The sequence below is a fragment of the Danio rerio genome, chromosome 21, assembly GCF_052040795.2.
Source record: "Danio rerio strain M-AB ecotype USA chromosome 21, GRCz13ab, whole genome shotgun sequence".
NCBI classification, from domain to species: Eukaryota; Metazoa; Chordata; class Actinopteri; order Cypriniformes; family Danionidae; genus Danio; species Danio rerio.
Genome location: NC_141041.1, coordinates 25,132,501 through 25,138,014, shown reverse-complemented (window position 1 = coordinate 25,138,014; position 5,514 = coordinate 25,132,501).

Below are 5,514 nucleotides of genomic sequence, written 5' to 3'. Positions count from 1 at the left end.
GTTAATTGTTCATGGTTTGCTGCCGGGACTGACCATTTGCCTGTTATTTGACCATGACTCTGGATTCCCTGCAAAATGTTATATCTGTTTGCCCCTGTGTTGAATGTTGCTTGCCTTTGGATCTGCATTCATTTGTCAGCATTCCCTTCATGTTACAGTTTCATTTAAGATTTGGAACATTCCATATAACTTAAACCTCAACATGTTTTACATAAATACTATTCAATAAAATGTAACAACTGTAATTTTAAAGTTGTGAGAATTTTAATCCGTTGTATCTTGTTTGCTGTTTTTTTCCAAAAATTTTGATCCAAAATAAAACTGTTAAATTATGACCATGAGCATGTCTTGGCATTTTATTAAAGGTGTTTAATCGTAATGATTTAGGGAAAATTCTTTGAAATAACATTGTCTTCTCTTGAACTTTCAGTGCTGTCACTTTATTGATGATGTTCGATCATAATAATCTAGGAAAAGTCTGTAAAATAACAGTATTTCTTTGTAAAACTCTTAGTGTGTAACTTTATTGAACAGATTTGATCGTAATAATCTAGGAAAAGTCTGTAAAATAACAGTGTTTATCTGTGAACACTTTAATGAAAATATTTGTAGATTTATTATTTTTTGCACTTTATTTTAACAAAGACATTTTACCGTAATTTTATGGTTTTTGTTTGGCAGCCGTAGCTGCCAGTCATTTGACCTTTTTTTTACCACTTTTTTTCTTACAGTGCAGTCATCCAGTCAGTCAGTCAGTCGGACTAAGGGTCGCTCGACAGCGGCCTCCGGCGTCTTTTTACGCGAGAACGGTGCGGGCGCGATCAAAAACAAAAACTGCACAAATACGTACCTCCCGGGACGTATTTCGCGGTCTCCAGATATGTCTGTGGGGCTACGTTTCCAGAATGAGCCTGGGTTGAGATTTTTGGAATTTTACTTATTGTATTTTAATCTCATCAAATAATTATTTTCCAAATAACCACAATAAAAAGATAGGGAGAAAGAGGAAAAACTCTCAAAATGTTACTAAATACAGGAATTATTTGTTGATTTCAGTTTCTCCTTTCATGATGTATAATTTTTATTACTGGTTGTTACTACCTAACTTTAAATGCATCCCGGTTTCGGAATGATCCTGCAAACAAAAACAGACATAAACCAGACACAACCAGATTTGCCATAGCAACTCTTGTATCACATAATACTTTGTATCTTTATTGCCTCTCAAGTTCACTCATGCAATGCATCTTGGTCCACTCCTACAGTGCCTGGCTCCACAAGGTCTGCCAGCTCAGAGCTCATCATAAAATTTGAGCTGAAGTTCCTCATTACCTTTAGAGCCATTGTTGAGTCGAATATTGCCACTTCTTTAATTATATATTCACTGTACAGTATGTATCACTGCAGTGATTCTGAGCACGTACTGTAGCTGTCTAACATGAGATTAGTAAACAAAGTTTCGTCTTGTATGTATTTGCAGCTTCAGCAAACTGTCCGCTCTGACCTGTGTCTGATTACTGCACTTTCTACGCTGGTAATTTGAAAAAATAATGGCATTTTTAAGCTCACATTGGATTTAGCTGATGAAATTTTAATCACGTTAGGTTATACAATATCTAATAATATGTGATATTTCCTACTCTTAATACTGTTCCTTAATAGTTAATAAACATCACATTTTATTTGTTATAAATATAACTATGTACATACTGTATAATTGAGACTAAACAAGTCCCTGGATGTGATGCAAATTAATTTTAAACCACAGTTTGAAAAAAATAATTGAACATATTAAGTTAGATTTTAAGAAATGATATAGCCTGTTCTTTTTCTGTTTCACTATTAAAAACAAATGTCATAGAAGCCAGATACATTCCTGCAGTCATTTGTTACTAAATCAAACTGTTTTAAAATAAATGATTTCATTTTCTATTTAAAAAGAAAACCCCTTTTTTGAATAAATCATACTTTTTGAATGAATCATTTGAATGAATGATTCACTGAATTACTCAAAATGACAGGGATTTGCTGAGGTGTTTCGGTGAATTTAATTTTACACTTGTTTTACATACACTGTAAAAAAATGCAGGGTTCCACACAAGTTGATTAGGTTACATATAATTGAGACTAAACATGTCCCTGGATGTGATGAATGTGTTACAAATATATTTTAAGCAACAGTTTAGAAAACAGCAATTGAATACAGTGCGAGTTAGATTTAAGACACAATATTGCCCATTTATTATTATTATAATTATTATTATTATTATTTGTGCTTTATTACTAAAAACAAATTTTACAGAAACCAGACACATTACTGCAGTCATTTGTTTCTAAATCAAACTGTTTTCAATAAATGATTTCATGTTCTATTTATAAAGATTTCCACTTTTCTAAATGAATCATATTTTTTGAATGAATCATTTAAATAAATGATTCAGGGAGTAACTCAAAATGACAGGAATTCGCTGACCTATATTGGTGGTTTTGATTTCACATTTGTTTCACAGTATTTTTAAGAATAATAAAACTTTCCAGCTCACATTAGATTCAGCTGATGAAATTTTAATCTTGTTATGTTATATAATTTCTAATAATATGGAATATTACCTACAATTAATTCTGTTTCTTGGTAGTTGTAATTACAACAACAAATTATACTTGTTATAACTATAATTATTTACATATAATTGAGACTAAACATGTCCCTGGATGTGATGCATAATCAAGGTTATTCAATTTGTTCTCGAATTTGCATTTCACCATGGGAGTTTGTGACAGCACAACATTGTCATATTTTTTTTTTCCTCCTCCAGTGCAGCAGCTTGCATTCAACCGGCTGTTGGCGGTCAGTGTTGCTCATTATATCAGAGTAAGCAATAACTGTAATGGAGTGGTAAAAACAAACAATTGGCTCAAGCGAAATTTATATTGGCAGTAAGCATAGCATCCAAATCCTGCACAGCTATCATATTAACAGCATTAGACTAGACAGTCTAGGCTTAAATCGTTCCGTTTCATTTTAAAACAACCTAAATGTACGCCATTCGATTTATAGAACAGCTTTCTAACTATTTAGATCAGCCAACTGCACCGCTTCACATAAAACAACAGCATTCGTCAGCAGATTTGGTGCAGCTTTTAAACTTTATATGTATCAGTGGACTGGTAAAGGCAGATTTGGCATCTTAATCACTTACATTATCAGATATTAATTCTGCTAATTGAGCTAGATTGAGTCGAAGATATTTATAACCTGGTGCCCGAGGCCTGACCGCTAAATGTTTACCTCTGCTTTAATGTTAATGTGTCATCCCTGGAGATCTCCTCAGCTCTGCTTATATTCATCACTCCGCAGGAGCACCACAGACTTGGAGTCAGTCCATGGAAACACTGCGCTCCGTCTAGCGTGCGCTGCGTTGGTTTTGAAGTCTTTGCAGCAAACAAGGTATTTATGTAATTGTCTCAAATTATAGGCAATTTACCTGCCACTGACTTTTCCCTGTAAATTTCTCCGACTCTGCTTAGACCAACGCAGGATAGAGTTTATTAAAAGTTCTGACCTGGTCATAAAAGGAAAAACGCAGTGCAGTGTTTAATTAAATCCATCCTTAAATGTTGAGCTCTTACTATAAATCACAATCTTGTTTCATCAGGGCAGAATTCTTGCTTCCACAGGCTTACAACTCATAAATTTAGGCATTGAATCTGTGTTATTTAGGCCATAAATATTTCCTTTTATACATCATTAAATGTTGCTGAGTTGCGATAATTCTTCAATCACAAAACAGCTTAAACTTTGCAGTAGTTTCATCGTGTCATGTTATATTAAACAGCTTTTGGAATCGCATCAGATGTTGTAGGCAGATAAAATGGCTCATTAATCTGGCAATATAGGCAAGATGCAACACATGAGGCAATATGGGGGCCATGCAAACTCTACCGATTGCTATCCAGCTGAGTCACATTACAAAAAGCCGCACGGTCTTATTGCAACCTGTTATTAGTTTTGGATGGGTTTTCCCTCCAGCCTCGCATTGAAATGAAATGGAAAACTATCCAGATGTCTATCTGAAAGTGCTGAGGCTTCTTCTTTGTGTTCTTAAAGGTGAAGTCGGATATTTTTCCAGGCTTAATATGGACAGACAGCAACAAAGAGCCATTTGTTAGCTGATTTTACTTGAAGTTTGTAATCACTGTGACTTATAATTAGATTTCGGAGCATAACAGACCTACAGTGTGAACATCTTTGTACTGTGGAGCACAAATAAAGATAATATGAAAGTTTGTTTCCATCAGGAAATAAACAATAGTCTGTTTGTGACTGTTTATCTTGCAGTCATCACTTTCTTTTTTTCTGACAAATTTTGTTAAAATCTAACAAATCAGACCTTTCTTTCTTAGAATTGACTTACTTTCTTGTAGAACTGCAGATTTACATATACTGAAGGTTTTTATTGATGGCTTATAACATCCTGTAATAACACTTGTAACATCCATTGGAACTATATTTTACAAAAGGTTCCTATAAAAAAAACACTTCTTTACACTATTAAAGTGTTCTCACATAGACAACAGTTCTTTAAAATCATATATTTTAATACCTCCCACAATGTAAAGTCATCAATTTTTTTTTTTTGCTCAGAATATCCAAACATTTCTCTTTCCTTATCCCTTTAACTGCCCCACAAACAAAAAACAACTTAATGTAACTCCTAATATCACTAGTTAACACACTCAATGCATTTTTTTCAACACATCCTACAATTTCTAAAGTCAACCATTTGGTAGAGGGTGATATTTCAGTTTATGGTAAAAGTACCAAAATTAACAAATATTCTCATTCATTCATTTTCTTGTCGGCTTAGTCTGTTTTTCTGGGGTCGCCACAGCGCAATGAACCGCCAACTTATCCAGCAATTTTTTACGCAGCGGATGCCCTTTCAGCCGCAACCCATCTCTGGGAAACATCCACACACACATTCATACGCTACGGACAATTTAGCCTACCCAATTTACCTGTACTGCATGTCTTTGGACTGTGGGGGAAACCGGAGCACCCGGAGGAAACCCACGCAAAGGTAGGGAGAACATGCAAACTCCACCACATGAGCTGAGGTTCGAACCAGCGACCCAGCGACCTTCTTGCTGTGAGGCAACAGCACTACCTACTGCGCCACTGCCTCGCCTAACACATACTCTATGAAAAATAATTGTAATAAAACATTTCTGTATACTAAATCATCTTTATTTTTTGGAATATGCCATAAAATGTTTCTGATTCTCATTTTACAAGTTTTCTTGTTTTAAAAACAAAATCAAGTGTAGTAGAGCAACAGGTTATGTTGGTTGGATTTTCTTGTAAACCAACAATGCTGTGTGTAAACCGGTCATTCTTTAAATGACTTTATTTAAAACAGTCAAAATATGGTCAACCATTTGATAGAACAGGCAGTGAAAAGGGTATTCTGAGAAATACACTGTTGCAAGACCTTTTTTAAAAATGTTTAAACA